Raw genomic sequence first — 17,019 nt, 5'->3', positions numbered from 1 at the left:
GGAACTCGATCCCGGGACTCCAGGACCATGACCTGAGCCGAAGGCAGTCGCTTAACCAACTGAGCCACCCAGGCGCCCGCCATCTAACTAATTTTTATTTGTGGTCTATTAGACATGAATTTTTGGCCTTTCTCTTATAGCTTATAATCATATTAGCACTAGCACATTTTGGCCTACAGAATTTCACACCTTTCACTGCCTTAAAAACTTCGCTAATTTCTTCTTATTCAAAGTAATTTTTGTTTCAAAACTTTAAAATGAAAATGCATGAAAAACTCTGCCTTATTTTGCATGTGGAAGTTTGAAAACCATGGGCCTACAGGGCAGGATAGCAGTCACCCTGCACAGTACAAGATACTACTGTCCTTTATTATCCAACATTTTCATCTTAACTACCCTTAAAGTCCGACCACATCCAACTACATTCTTCCTACATTTTTGAACATCAAATTTCTTAATTTGTTCACTGCTCTCTAGTCTCTAGACCTATTAGATGTTTTTACATTTTCATAAGTTCTTATCTCTGTTTGAGAGACCTTTCTCTGCATATATGAAAAACCCACAGCAAACACTGTACCCAATGGTGAAAGATTAGAAGCTTTTCCTCCGAGGTCAGGAACAAGACAAGGAAACAAGCTTTTCCCTCTTCTTTTCAACATAGTTCTGGGGGTTTTGGCAGAACAAGAAAAGGAAATTAAAGTCATCCAAATTGGAGAGAAGAAGTAAAATTGTCTCTATTCACAGATGATATGATCATATCTGTAGAAAACCCTGAAGACTCCACAAACATCATTAGGAGTTTATAAGCGAATTCAAAAGTACAGGATTCAAACTCAACACACAATTCAGTTGCATTTATATACACTGTCAGTGAACAACCGAAAAGAGAAATTATGAAACAATTCAAATTATAATAGCATCAAAAAGAATAAGATACTTAGGAATTAGCCAAGGAGCTGGAAGACTGCAATGCAAACTGCAGAAGACCAATGAAAGACATTAAGGAAGAGAGAAATAAAGAAAAACACACCCATCATGGACTGGAAGACTCTATATTGTCAAGATGTCAATACTACCTAAGGCAATCTGTAGGTTCAATGCAATCTCTATCAGAATCTCATGACTTTTTTTTGCAGAAATAGAAAAACCCATTCTAAAATTCATGGGGAATCACAAGGGACGCCAAGCAGCCAAAACAATCTTAAAAAAGAATAACAGGGGTGCCTGGGTGGCTCAGTTGGTTCTGTGCCTGACTCCTGATTTCGGCTCAGGTCATGATCTTGGGGTTGTGAGATGGAGCCACTAGATGGGCTCTGCCCTTGGCAGAGAGTCTGCATGGAATTCTTTCCTTCTGCCCCTCCCCTGGCTCATGATCGCATTTTCTCTGTCTCTCTAAAATGGATAAATAAATCTTAAAAAAAAAAAAAAAGAAAGAAAAGAAGAACAAAGCTGAAGGACACATACTTTCTGACTTCAAAAATTACTCCAGTAATTTGATTTTTGATTACTACACAATCAAAACAGTGTAGTCCTGGCATAAAGGCAGATACACAAGTCAATCTAACAGAACAGGGATCCAAGAAATAAATCCTCACATGTGTAGTCAGGTGATTTTTGACAAGGCTGCCAGTACCATTTAATAGGAAAAGGGCAGTCTTTGTAACAAGAGGTTCTGGGAAAATGAAATATCCACATATAAAATAATGAAATTGGATCCTTACCTCACACCAAATACAAAAATTAACTTTAAATGCATCAAAGACTTAAACATAAGAGCTAAAACCATAAAACTCTTAGAAGAAAACATAGGGCAAAAGGTCTATGACACTGGATTTGGTTGCTTCTAGTTTTCATCAGTTGTGATAAGAAAATGCCAAAGTAGGGCAAAAGCTTCATCACACTGGATCTGGCTGGACTTCTTGGATATGGCACCACAAGACAAAACAGACAAATTGAACTCCATGAAAATTTTAAAAATTTCTGCCTCAAAAGACAAAATGAACAGAGTAACAAGGCAACCCAAAGAATGGGAAAGAACATATGCAATTCATATATCTGATAAGGGATTAATATTCTCTCTATATATATTACATTTTGCTTATCTATACCTCTATAGATGGACACTGGGTTTCTTCCATGTTTTGGCTATATATTAATTGACTCAATCTTTTATTTAGTCTGCCCTAAGGTCACCAAAAATTTAAAAATAGCTACCAAATTAAACTATAAGCAGTCTTTGACAAAATGGTGGAGTAGATAGATAAGGTGTCTGTTTTGTCCACTTCACTTCCTAATATCTTTTATCTTTGCTCAGACACCCTGAAATCTCAGGAAGTGAGTGAGCACATCATACTTGCTCAGTCTAGAGGCCCATCCTATCTCTTGTTAGCAATTCTTTTCTTTGTTACCTTGCTTTGCCATTACCGCAGAGTAGGGGTTCACAAAATACCTTTCCTGTGTCTAATTTCTGTAATGTATGGTCATTTTATTCATTATAATAAAATATTAATACAAAAACTGAGCACATTTTTTTAAAGCCTTTTTTTTAAAGATTTTATTTATTTTTTGACAGAGAGAGACAGCGAGAGAGGGAACACAAGCAGGGGGAGTGGGAGAGGGAGAAGCAGGCTTCCTGCAGAGCAGGGAGCCTGATGCGGGGCTCGATCTCAGGACCCCGGGATCATGACCTGAGCCGAAGGCAGACCCTTAACGACTGAGCCACCCAGGTGCCCCACTGAGCACATTTTTATTGAGTAATTACACTATATGCTTATCTTATTTAATCCTGACAATAACTAGATGAGATGGATTACAGTGTTCCATCATTTTATGGATGAGGACCCTGATGTTGAAAAGAGTATGTAATTTACCCAAAGTTACCTCTGCTCCAGTCTGGCTAGCTCCAAAGGTCTTGGTCATAAGCTCTGAAATAAGATTAAGGAGAAGGGGGGGAAACCTGGATGGCTCAGTTGGTTAGGCATCTGCCTTTGGCTCGGGTCATGATCTTGGGGTCCTGGGATCGAGCTTCTCGCTGTCTCTCTGCCACTCCCCCTGCTTGTGCTCTCTCTCTCTATCTCAAATAAATAAAATCTTAAAAAAAAAAAAAGACTAAGGAGAAGGGAGGGCCTTCTAAGAACAGCTTTCCACCCAAAAAGGCCCATTTTAATTCTGAGAATTCTACAATTTTGGCAAGCCTATGAAAGAAAGGATTATGATGGTCATCCACTCTATTTCTGTGAACTAATCACCTGAGGTACTTTCAAAAGAAGGAGGGGTGGTTGTGAAGTGGGTTTAAATGGGAAGAAAAAAACAAGTTTATCATTTTGCAGCTCTGAAAAATAATGATGATCTTCAGGATTAGATTGCATTACAAGTCTGTTGTGAGTTAGCCTGCATGCCAAGAGTGATGTGTTTGTTAATAGGAATATGTTGTTTAACATAGGCAGTGATTATAATCACACTCTAAAATGTCCTCTTACTTACAAAAATAAAAGATTTAAAAAGTAATAATGACTTTTAATCTTCCCTTGAATTTTTTGAAGCCACTGCTTTACTGTTTTCTTTTTTTTTTTTAAAGATTTTATTTATTTGAGAGAGAGAGAGAATGAGAGACAGAGAGCACGAGAGGGAAGAGGGCAGAGGGGGAAGCAGACTCCCCGCTGAGCAGGGAGCCCGATGCGGGACTCGATCCCGGGACTCCAGGATCATGACCTGAGCCGAAGGCAGTCGCTTAACCGACTGAGCCACCCAGGCGCCCTGCTTTACTGTTTTCTAATTAGTGAAAAATCTTATGAAATTATGCATAACTCAATACTTTAAAAATCATTGTTTGCCTAGACTTTGAAATGTTCAGTACTGTCATTTCAAAAATGGCTTTGTGTTTAAATACGAAAATTTGCAAGCAATTAGTTCTTTTGGCGGACTAATTGCTGTTGCTATTTAAAACTAAAATTAAACAGTGCAGCTATTTCAGTTTGAATAGGAAGACTTACTCTCTAACATAAATAAATTCATAGGATGTTTCCTGGGGAGATTCTAGCTGTTTTCCCCTATGCACACATTACCTTGGTCAACTTATACAAAGGGCTATTGGGCTGATGATTAATAACCTGAGATTTCTCTAAAAAAGCTTCAGTGCAATTGATCTGGAAGACACAGTGCTGTCGATTGGGTCATTGATTTTTAAACTTCAAATTCCCTTCCACACTACCAAGTTATTAATCAGTTGCAATGGTTCCACTGCAGATATGCTAATTAATAAACCCTTCTGATTAACTCCTTGATATACCCTTGACCCAATTATCATTACTGCAAACATTTTAAAGTCCTTTATCATATTGTACAAGTAATCTATAGAGTTCGATAGCCACCAAGAAACAGCAACACCATTATTTTTCAGACATGAGGGGAATGACCTCCATTTGGATACTATCCAACTTGGTCCCGGGAGGTTACTAAAATGAACAAGAAAGTCATTTCAGTTTGTGTGTTTACAGAGGCAAAGAAACAGCACCTGAAGCGAGGGGGCCCTGGGCATTAGGAGATATGGGTTCTTTTACTAAGACCCTGTGTACTCATGCGAACTCGAGCAAGCAGTTAATCTCTCTGGGAGACTCATTCCTTAGTGTGAAACATGAGCGCAGTGCACAATATGATTTCTAACCCACGGCACACTTTGACCCAATCCTGGAACAGCTTGTGTTCCTGCACCCCTAGAAAACTTCTGTAGCAACAGAGCTGGGGTAATCATTACCATTGCTCAATGTTTTGATTCTTTGCAACAGATACCAACTGTGATGGTCTAAGCTGTGAAGGAATTTGTTGTACAAATATTGGACAGTCCACGGAGTTTTCCAGAGGGTTAGAATCTCCACAGCCAGAAACACAGACAAACATGCCACAGCATGGCTTGGTAAGGACACGGCTGCAGCTGTTACCCCTGCCCCCCCAGGACCGAACTTTCAGAGTGTTCGTTCCACTTCCTCTACTGCATCCAGAAATCACAGGTTCTCCGTTGCAGAAAGTGGACCAGGCTCCAAGACCCTGGAGGTCTACGCTGTAATGCTTTGACTGAGGCTTAGCAGCGGTCTACATAGCCCTCTAATGACCACAGCAGGATCTGCTGTTTCATATGGCTCAAGCTGGAGGGTTCCTTTAACTCATGTTGAACCTGCTTCAAAGTTATCGCTGTGCCAGGCCGTTCTCCAAAACAGCAACCCTCCCAGGCACTTGATACTGGGTTGGAGTAGTTTGAATTTCCGGATTCAGACTACACCGGCTCTCAAACCGAAGAGCCACATACAGAGAGCAGTGTGCTTCCTTCTTTGTGTCAGGAGATGCAAGGTATAAATGTGTTCTTTACTTTCAAGAGGATGTCACGCCTGAAGCTAATGTAACATTGTGTGTCATCTATGCTCAAATTAAAAAAAAATAAAGAAATTAAATTTAATTCAATTTAATAAAAAAAAAGTGATGTCACAGAATATTCCTGAACTCTTTACCAACACCTGATACTCCTTAATCTTTACTGGAACTTACTTCCCACTGTAGGGTAGCAGAATATATCACCCCAAAGCATGCCACTTGGACAGAAGGATTATTTTAAACCGAACAGAACTGAGAAGAAACAGACAGAAGGAAAAGCTCTCTGTCCTCCCCTGTAAATCTGTAAAGGTGTCCCCCTCTCCGCTTCTCTACCAGGAAGGACAGAAGTTAACCGCTGGAGACATCTTTAGATCCTGATCAGACCAGAGATGGCACAGAGCAGTCCACACAGCAAACCTCACTAACTAGGCTTTATCTCCCACTAGCTCCCCAGAGACTCGCCTCCCTGTAATTTGCTGCCCTAGGAACTCCAATTTCTTTTCCTTTGTCTTGTCACCTCTCTACAAATGTATTGTTCTTTTGCCAAGATGCTCTATAAACTCAAGTTCTAACCCCCCATTAGATTACTAGTCATCTCTGAGTGCCTCCGTGTGTATGCACAATGCATGTGTTAATAATCTCTTTGTTTTTCTCCTTTTAGTCTTCTGTCAGTCTAATTTATGGCTGCCCCAGTCAGAGAACCTAGGAGGGCAGAGGGAACAAGATGTCCTAACTTGTCTACCTCATTATTTGTCTTTATGGTAACTGCTCACCTGCTCTGTACCATCTTTCTCTAGACAGGTCAAGCAATACCCTCATGGCTGCGCATCTACCGCCCACGTGTGCTTCCCTTGTCTGTCACCAGGGCCACAGATCCCCTTGTTGCTCCCTGGCATCTGCCATTTCAGAATCCTGACACTCCACGGGTGCTGGGGAGCTCATGCTCTGCTCTCGAGCTGGCCCCCCAGAACTCCCCGCCAGCCTCATTAGGTAATTGACAAAAAATGTACATCTTTAAGGTGTAAAATGTTACGTTTCATATACATATAGGTTGTGAAATGATGACTTCGATCAAGCTAATTAAGACATTCATCACCTCACGTAGTTAGTACTTCCTTTTTGTGGTGAGAACACTTCGGATCTGTCCTCTTAGCAAATGTCAAGGGCGCAACACAATATTGTTACATGCCATCCTTGCATCCTACATTCGGTCTCCGGAGCTTATCCGTTTAATAACTGAAACCTCATACCCTTGGACCAACATCTCCCGCTCTCAGCAACCACCATCCTACATGTGCTGTGAAGACATACGAGAATGACACAAGAGAATATCATGAATTTTAAAAAGAAGGAAATCCTGCCATTTGCAACAACATGGATGAACCTGGACGACATTATGCTGAGTGAAGTAAGCCAGACACAGAAGGACAAATACCACCTTGTGTCACTTGTATGTGGAATCTAAAAACAGGGCACTCATAGAAGCCCTTGTTTCTTTTCAACTGCAAGCGGATAGACGTGGTGGATGAGCTGTTTACTCCTGTAATGCACGCTGTCCATATTAAACTGCAGCTGAGTAGAGAGACACTGTTTTTTTAATTTTTTTTTTTGTTTTTTAAGATTTTATTTACTTATTTGAGAAAGAGAGAGACAGAGAGAGAGAGAGGGAACATAAGCAGGGGGAGCGGGAGAGGAAGAAGCAGGCTTCCCGCTGAGCATGGAGCCCAATGTGGGGCTCGATCCCAGGACCCTGGGATCATGACCTGAGCTGAAGGCAGCCGCTTAACCACTGAGCCACCCAGGCACCCCGAGAGACACTGTTTTAATAATGTACCTTTGTCATCACTATTCTCCTTCTTACTAATACTTTAGGGTCCTTTCAATGTTTCCCATTTCTTTTCCTTTTCACGTTGTATTCCAACAGGCAAGTCCCGTGATTCTCTCTTTTACCTGTTTCCGAATGAGTTTCACACATCAAACAAGGCCTACTCTGGCTGATGATTTCCGCCCGAGGTGACGTAGTATGGTGAGGACTGATGCCAAGAAAAGGTTCCTCCCTTCTACAAGAAAGCAGAGATGTGACCTCTGTTTGTTCCCAGGCTGGCAGGGGCACAGAGACACTCTGTCTCCTTCCTTTCCAGGGTTCAGTGGTTTTAGAGAGGCCTCGTTAGCCCCTATTCAGGTCCCAAGAGCTATTACTGCAGATGTGAATACAGAAGGAACATGCATTATTGCTGTTGCCTGGGGAGTGAAAGCCAACCTGCAAATGGCACTTAGGTTAGAAAACATGGAGAGAGAAGACTGGAAGACGCTTGAGCTGGTCAAGAAGGACAGCTTCAGCAAGGGCCATGGTGAAAGAGACTCCATATGGCCGGCGCAGATTTGAAAAGAAAAATCTTTTATCCAGGAAGATGGTCTTTTGCTTTCCTGTTACTTCTGTCTTATCAGCAGGAATCGTAAATGCCTTGCATCCATCATACAGGTCTTGCTTTTAGCCCCTCCCCCCTCCGCCAGCTCCTTTGTGTGGATCTGTGGCCGGGGGTCAGCCTGCTGGAGTAAGTGGCTCTGGGGCCATTAGACTCAGGCTTCAAAACCTCAAAACCAAGGCCCCCCACTGCTCCCCTGCAGCCGCTCTCTGTCACTAATTTGGCCTTGGGTACTTGATTTACAGGACAATACATTCATTGACACTCAACAAAGAGAACCCATTAAACCCCAGCTCCAAGAGTGTTGGGGCATTTGATGGGAAGTAACCAGCCACTCCTCGGATTTAGGAGTCTCATCTGAACCCTTTCAAAAATCTAAGAAGCAGCTGAGGATCCTTTGAAAAGCAAAATGGAATTCCCAAGGCAAATACAAAAAGAAACCCAGAGAGCACTCATTTACCTTGTTTTCTGAAGACACATCTGAACGGTCTGGCCTGTCTGCAGCTCTCCAGTTTATGGTTGCTCAGGATAGGTGATACACCAGAAGCAGAAAGGGGCCGTCTACAAACATATATAATTCATATCACATTTACTCCAGAAAAACAAAGCACCTCTGCCAGGCATTGAACACGACGACCCTTGGGACGGGGCAGCCCTGGCTTAGACCCTCAGAAGGGTCTTCCCGGGAGCACACGGTGTCCCCCCCTGATGCCTTTACTCACATGGCCCCTCAGCCTTCCTCACGCTGCAGCCCCTCTTTGATTGCAGAAACCTTATCCTCATAACCTCATGGGGCTGGACACAAAACCTTCTACCTGCAACACTAAGGAAGGGTTTCTGTTTTAAGACTGTTTTTTAAATTACCTTTAAAAAAAAAAAGATTTATTTATTTTAGAGAGAGAGAGAGCAGGAACAGGAGGGGCAGAGGGAGAGGGAGAGAGAAACTCTCCAGCGCAGAGCCCAATGTGGGGCTCGATCTCACTTCATGACGTGAGCCGAAACCAAGAGTCAGACACTCAACCCACTGCGCCCTCCAGGCGCCCCTATTTTATGACTGTTTTTTAATGGTCACTCTGCAAAATAAATAAATAAAAAGAAAAAGAAAAAAAATTTTAAAACGCATATGAAATCAGTCTCAAAATGCTGCAAGCCAATCCTATGCCTCTTGTAAAGGTAGAGCCCGAGAAGAGGTAGAACCAAGAAGGTGTTCTCACTGACGTGCTGAAATGTCTTTGTACAGAACATTTTTCCTGATAATAAAATTGCTGACAAATGCTTATGCTCATTTATAAACCATGTTTTACGGAAACTGAAATTAATTTCCTCTTCTTCTTCCCTCCAAAGGACTCTGGCAAAGTTAATAGAAAAAAAAATACCTTGTAAGACAGAACTGATTATTCATTATTAATAAGACCTGAAAGCCAACGCCCCACGTGTTAATCTTTTAGTAAACTGCAAATGTTTCCACATGCGCATCCATGAACTGTAAGTGCTTTGATTTTTGGCAAATGTTACAGAAGAGATGAGAACAGAAAAGAAAGAATCAAGATAACAGGAATATAAAGACTTTTTTGGGGAAAAGCATGGTGTTTCTGCACGTCATCTCCTTTTGCAGTAAACACTGACATCTTTGTGGATGATCACTGTACTTTGGATGAAACATTACCAGAAAGAAGGTATGTTAAGAATATTTTATAATCTGAAGTATCAAACCGGTCAATTACCCATCCACTTAAGGACAAGGATAAAGGCTAACAAATATCAGAATGGTAATTTTCAAGGCATTAAGAAATGAATTCTTCCCTCTTATTACTATAGAAACAAGAGGCTCTTTTGTTTATTAACGTCATAAACTTAGACATGTACGCAGAATGAGAGTCACACCAGAAGCCTAAATATAGCCAGATATTGAATTAAAGTTCAGGAGCTCTGAGCAGGATTTCACGTCACTCACTGGAAGGTAGATATGGTTCAATTTAATTGTAGGTCATTCATTTTAATTAGATTGTCATGGGAAATTAAAGGATAGTTTGTGCATTAGCGCATATGCTGCTCCAAGACTTCAAATGAAATTAGAATTCTTCTGGCACGTGGGGGAAATGTTTCCTGACTTAAAAGGTCAAAATTAGTGTCATATGGACTTTAGAGCAATTGGTAACCAATAGCTTTAACCATTAAGATGATCACTGAAAATCAATTATGGGTAGACGGAAAAACGGCTAAATGTTGTTCTACTTTTATTTCATGTCGTCCATGTTAGAATCGGTTTCCTTTCAATTTCCTAAAGCCTTCGTCCCTGGAATTAACTCCGGATGGTGATTTCCTAGGTTTTCATTTTCACGACAAATTCGAAAATATCTTTTAATTCGAAAAAAAATATATTTCACTCTGAACCTGTTCTTGTGGCTGTTAAACTGAGGCATATTAACACAAACTTTTTTTTTAAGTTTATTGGAGTGAAAGTTGATTCTAATCGGGCAGTGCCAAATAGGACGTGGTTGGATGCACATTGCCAGCAGGAGTCAGGGAGAGATGGGCAGAAAGTGTGCAGCAGAGCAAGAAAATTATTGATGGGCTGTGGCTGAAAGCCTAGCTGGCGACTCGTGATGGGGTCCTGGGAGCTCTGACTGCGTAAACTTGGGGCATCGGTAGGCCTAGGGTCGGGTTTTCTTACCTCGGCCACCACACTGGGAGAGCCAACTTTTAAAGCTAAGGGTTGACCAGTATGTATTCGACGATCCCACCAGCGGGACAAAATAATAGAAACACATTACTAAGAATCAAAATGGTAAATATAAAAAATTTAAATCCAGGAACTCTGCAACGTGCAGAGGATTATCTCATTGACTGGGGAATCTCCCATTTTCATCCTGGCTCATATAAACCATTTGATCAATGATATAGTCTATCTATTTACTTGCTCAAAATGTCCTTCCGGCGGTTATGCCTGATGGCTAAATGTGACAAAGAATTACTGTGACTTCATTTGGAATCTACACACATTTCTCGCCCAAAATGTTGAACGGATTCCTGCAGAGGCCTGGATTCTTCCTTCCCGTAAGCTAGTCATTTAAATAAACACTAGTACGGCTTCTTTTTAAATCCTCATGCATTTATTTTAGAAATGAACTTGAGGCTGCACTTCGACAATTACACTTTCTAAGTCAGCAATGTATATCCTTTTTTGGCTGCAGCATGGGCTCAGCCTGAGAACCTCCGTTGAAAGTCTTAATAGAAACGAACAGAGTAATAATTATATTACTTAAAAATGAGTGGAGTGATTCTTAGCTGATTACTTCCTACAAGCATAGCTAATCTAACCTTTCGCTTCCCATGCAATAATGGTTAAAATGCTAATTGTTAAGCCTTATTAGACTTAATTGTTATTTGCCTCAGCTGGGCTCATTAATCATTAGCCATCTGACTTCCCATTTTTGAATAGAGAATCTTTACTTAGTGGGACCGAGGAGGACCTCGTGCCAGTGTCTGCTCCCCTTCCCTGGTTCTCTCTCTTTCTTACAGTCTCAGATCTCAGGGTGCAAAGGAGGATGGGAGATGAGAATGGGAGACGTCATGGATAAGATAAATAAAGACCGTGATGTTAGTACACTGTGTGCTAACACACAGAGACCTTCCAATATTGCGCCTCATGCCCCTGGGTAAGAGAAGTGAGCGTGCCAAACACAGCCCTTTCTACAAACCTGCTGACAGAGCAGAGCCCTTCTCCACATTTCTTCCAAGGAATACAGAAGGAGACACAGGTGAACGATGTGGCTGGCACAGAATTAAGACGGAGAAGTTCTGAGTCCCTGCTTGTTTTCTACACGAGACATGGATAGGGCTCCACTTTTGAGCACCCGGCTCCGCTCCCCTGCAACCACGCTGCGAGCCTGCCCGGCTCACTTGCATACGTTTGTAGCAGTTTATTTCCTCATCCCTGACTCTATAGTCTGAGCGCTTCTAATCACGGTATCGAGCTTTTTCACTGATGGACACTTTTCAGGGGAATAAAATGACCACAATTTTTTTTCATATAAACTCTTCCAATTCTGTCTCATTATTCTTTATCATATCCTTCTGCACCTCATCTATCTCTCTTTGCAGGGTTCACACCCAACAGATATTTGTAGACATTTATTATGTCTTTCCCCGGTCGTCACTTAGGAGAGTTATTCATACTGCATTCATTTAAAATGTCTTCATAAATCAATGCAAAGAGCTCCTTTATCATCTTCATTCCTTTTCCTTAAACTCCCATCAGGTCTTTGCATGTCTTGCACACACAATTAGGAATCCAAAGGCCAAATAAATACCCTAATAGATGGGCGCACCAGATTCACTGGGAAGCCGCTTTGATTTTTTTTTTCCTTGTTCAAAGTGACAGTCTTGTGGTTGCAGTTTTAAATTTCATGATCTCCCTGAAAAGAATCTACCATCCTGTCATATATGAGACTTTTAATTCCCACAATCTCACGGTTGATTAGACAGGCAAGAGCTTTTATTCCCAGTTTAGAGATAAAGATGCTCAAACATAAGCCAAGCCTCGGGTATTATGGTTGGAGACAATTTCTATTGTATTTGAGTTCATTTCAATATATAAAAATATATACATTAACACTTTTCTAGTAAGTTGAAACATTTGAAAATACCTAGATAAATTTAATAGAACCAGAAGATTATGAAAATGACAAGTTTTTATATTACTTTTTGGAGCCGGTAATATTTCTGATAAAAAACAGTTCAAAGCCACATAAAAGCCAGACTAATTCTAAACCCAGGAGTCTGCCACAGCTTAAGGAAAAGCCTTTCTTACCATTTCTTGACATATACTATTCCTTTTATTTTGAAGCATGCCTTATCCCTTAAAGTTCTTGCTCTCATCCTGCTGCGGACTGAATGTTTGTGTCCCCCCAAATTCATGTGTTGGAACTTAATCCCCAAGGTTATGGTGATAGGAAGAGGGACCTTTGGGGAGGTGATGAGGACATGAGGGTGGGCCCTCATGAATGGGATTAATGCCCTGATAAAAGTGACCCCAGAGAGCCCCCGACCCCTCGTACCATGAGAAGACACAAAGAGATGACAGCTGTCTGCACCCCTAAAGAGGGCAATCACCAGAACCCCGACATGCTGGCACCCTGACCTCAAACTTCCGGCCTCCAGGCTGGGGTGTTTTGTGACAGCAGCCCAAAGAACTCCCACACCATCCCTGTCCCCAGACACACACACACACACGCACACACACACGCTTGCACACACATACATGCATGCATGCAGCCTAAGATACATCACAATTCCTTTAAATAGTGCAACCCCAGCTCGGGACGTGTTAGGAAGAACTGGGGGACGGAGAAACCAACACGAAGGGAGAGAAGATGAGGTTCGTAGAAAGGGCTGTGTTTAGCACACTCTGCCACGCATTGTGCCAACATTCATTATTTTTTTTTCTGGAAAAGATTTAATAACATGGTTATGGTATAACGTTAAGTAGAAGGAAATTCAAAGAGCAACTTTCAAATCTCTGGATACCATGAGACAAATTTTATTAAAAATTATAAAATTTTGAAAATAAACTGGGAGATATCGCTCTATAATTCTGTGAACAATATGTCAAAACATTACTGGGTGGACCAACTGGAATGTGCATACATTGCTGGTAAGAGTGTCCTTGGTACAGTCACGCTGGGAAACTATTTCAAAATATCTATAAATGTGCACATATGCATGTTCTAAGCCCCAGCGATCCCATTCCTAGGAACGTACCTGACAGGTGTGTATTCTGTCCATCAAAAGACATATGCAAGAAGGTTTAGATCAATCCTATTTTTAATAACGCAATGCTAGAAATAACTCAATAACCATTCTACTGTGCCAACATTCATTATTATTATTATTATTTGACTGAGGCATTAGTATCCAATGATCTTAATTCAACAGCAAATCCTAAACTGTGGGAAGAGCCCACTGGTACAGATACAGAAAGGACAAACAGATCAGGGACTTAGTGAGACTTTTCCACGCTGTGTGAGCAATACAATATTGTTGTTGATGGTACCCAGACATCCTTCCTTTTCTTACTCTGGACGATGCTATTCAACTGAATTTGCATGTATCAAAGCAGAGCATTTGCCTTTCCTGAACTTTAAGGCTGAGCAGTCTTCAGATAAGGATAAATGAAATTCTCCTGGACATTCTGCTAGCCCTTTGGATTTAGGTTGGACAGGTCCTCACTGGTAAAAAGAAGCAGTAAAAAAGACAAGAAAAAGGAAAAAAAAAAGAAAGCTCTATGTTTATTTACCTTGACTAATACCAGTGGCTACGGATCTTCTAAGCAATGACAAAAATACCTCCTGTGGTGAGAAAAAATATTTTCTCTCTATACGTAAGGAATAAAAACACAACCTCTTTGATATTTTCATTCGAAAGTAACAGAAGCACATTTTAATTCCTCTAGGAGAAACCATTTTCAAACTAAAATCTAAATGCTAAATTTATCCACTGAAATTTTAGCCAATAATAGTTACTCTATACAAATAGCTTTACTTCTTCAAAATGAGGACCTAAAACCCCCTCCAGTTGAAATGCTAGTTTTTCTGAACGGTCTCAAATTTTAAATTGTTAACCCACAGTTACAGTTGTGATGAAAATTCCACGTTGATATTCTGACAAATTAGTTTATGTAAATATAGTCCATTTTATTCTCTCTTCAAGTAAATACTAACACATAAACAAATAGAAATCCATTTTATTTAAAATGTGTGTGTGCGCATGTGTGTGTTTACACAGAGGAAAAGGTGGCATAAAAAAATTTAAAATATATAGTATTTACACTGCAAGGGCATAAAAAGTTATTAAAACATCAACTTAGGCAAGGACATACTAGCTAACATAAAATAAATTAAAAATACTAACAGCTCATTCTTTTTTTTTTAAATTTTTTTTATTAAAGATTTTATTTATTTATTTTCACAGAGAGAGAGAGACACACAGCGAGAGAGGGAACACAAGCAGGGGGAGAGGGAGAAGCAGGCTTCCCGCCGAGCAGGGAGCCCGACGCGGGGCTCGATCCCAGGACCCTGGGATCATGGCCTGAGCCGAAGGCAGACACTTAATAACTGAGCCACCCAAGTGCCCCACAGCTCATTCTTACTGAGCACCGGGCATAATACAGATACTGTATCTGTACAATGGTCGCGCCTGGCCATCTGTGGAACAGAGGAGTGGAAATGTGGCTAGTTCAAACTGAAATGTGCTAGAAGTGTAAAATGCACAGTGGGTTTGGAAAACACAGTATGGAGAAAAAGTAAACTCTATCAATAATTTTTATTTTCATTACATATCAAATGATAATACATATTGAGTTAAAGAAGCCAAATAAGGGCGCCTGGGTGGCTCAGTTGCTTAAGTGACTGCCTTCAGCTCAGGTCATGATCCTGGAGTCCCGGGATCGAGTCCCGCATCGGGCTCCCTGCTCGGCAGGGAGCCTGCTTCTCCCTCTGACCCTGCCCCTCTCATGTGCTCTCTCTCTCTCATTCTCTCTGTCTCAAATAAATAAATAAATAAAATCTTTAAAAAAAAAAAGAAGCCAAATAAACTTAACTTCGTTTGGTGTTTTTTCTTCCTGTTTTTAGCGTGGCTCCTAGAAAGTTTGAACTGTGTGTGGCCGCCATCCTATTTCTTTGGCTGAAGGCAGATGCTTAACCCACTGAGCCGCCCAGGTGCCCCCATCCTATTTCTTTGGGACAGTGCTGTTCGCACTTCCCTCATTGTTTCAGATAACAAGCTCATGGGACAGGCCGTGGAGGGACCTGTGGCCACGCTTGTCCTAAGGGCTGGGCGCAGCCCCCTACCTTTGGCCCCTGTGGCTCCCGGGCTCCCGCACGAAGTAACGCCACGGTACTATAATCAATGCTGTGATTCCTTTAATCATGTAATTGTTGTAGAGCAGTGTATTTCTTGTACTAGAATAATTGTGTCTGATTGCTGAAATCAGAATCAGACAACATAGACTCTAGTCATGCTTTGCATGAGATAGCTGTGTCGTTTCATAATGTCCTGAGTACAGCTCCACACTGGTGATGTGGTTATAAATGTGTCCACCAACACATCATCCGTAAAAGCAGCTCCCAGTCTCTCCCAGACTAACCTCTTCCTAGGACGACCGGTGGTGACAGGACATCACTTCCCTTCGGAGGTATCCTAGTGTTGACAAGCGTGGCCTGGCTCACTGGGCCCAAGTAGACTGTTCCTCCCAGATCTGCCTGGTGTGAGGTTGGCACTCCCCAGGGGAAGGAGTGCTGGATGCTGAGTGCTCCCTGCCGAGGCCCTTCCCGCGAAGGCCCTGGCTGCAAGCGTACGTTCCTTTGCCTCTTTGAGGGACACTCAAGGGTGTTTTGAGCTCCAGAGCGTGGGTCGTTCTGACCAAGGTCATGTTGAGGTTGTCCTGCAGTTCACTTTTTCTCTCTGCTCAAATCTTCTTCATTGATTTCCTCACACTTGTTACTTCTAATAGTCTTTCCCGATAAAAATCTTGTAAACAAATTTCAGTCTTTGTTTCCTGTGGAAACAAATCTAAAACAGACAAACTCAGAGTCACATAGCAGTAGGAGATTGCTCAGGTGCATTGTTGAATGACTTAAATACTGTCATACCTGGGACACTGACCTCCCACTACAGGTTGACTCCTCAAGGTCATCCTAAGATAAGATTGGCCTTATCTACAGTCCACTGTTAACAGACTCCAACTAAAAGCTGAGCCGTGGGCGCCTGGGTGGCTCAGTCGTTAAGCGTCTGCCTTCGGCTCAGGTCATGATCCCAGGGTCTTGGGATAGAGTCCCACATCGGGTTCCCTCCTCGGCGGGAAGCCTGCTCTCCCTCTCCCACTCCCGCTGCTTGTGTTCCTGCTCTCGCTATCTCTGTCTCTGTCAAATAAATAAATAAAATCTTTAAAAAAAAAAAAAAAGCTGAGCCGTGCAGTTGCTTGGGAATGCCATTGTTCCAATTCTTCCTTCAAAGATGGTGGGAAGAAGGGAGGATTTATCTGCTTCTGGGGACACATTATGCCAGGGTGCTCCACATGGATGACATCTTCCCATGGCATTCCAGAAACTTCAAGAATCTGGATATTTGGCCTATTTCTCTTCAGTTGGCCTCTTCTGAGAATCACTGTTCAATCAGGTGCTTTGGGTCAATTTTCCACTACTGGAACCTTGTCATTTCTTTCACATAC

The sequence above is a fragment of the Leptonychotes weddellii genome, chromosome 5, assembly GCF_054177405.1.
Source record: "Leptonychotes weddellii isolate Sample4059 chromosome 5, ASM5417740v2, whole genome shotgun sequence".
Classification (NCBI taxonomy): domain Eukaryota; kingdom Metazoa; phylum Chordata; class Mammalia; order Carnivora; family Phocidae; genus Leptonychotes; species Leptonychotes weddellii.
Note: the sequence above shows the minus strand (reverse complement) of the source record.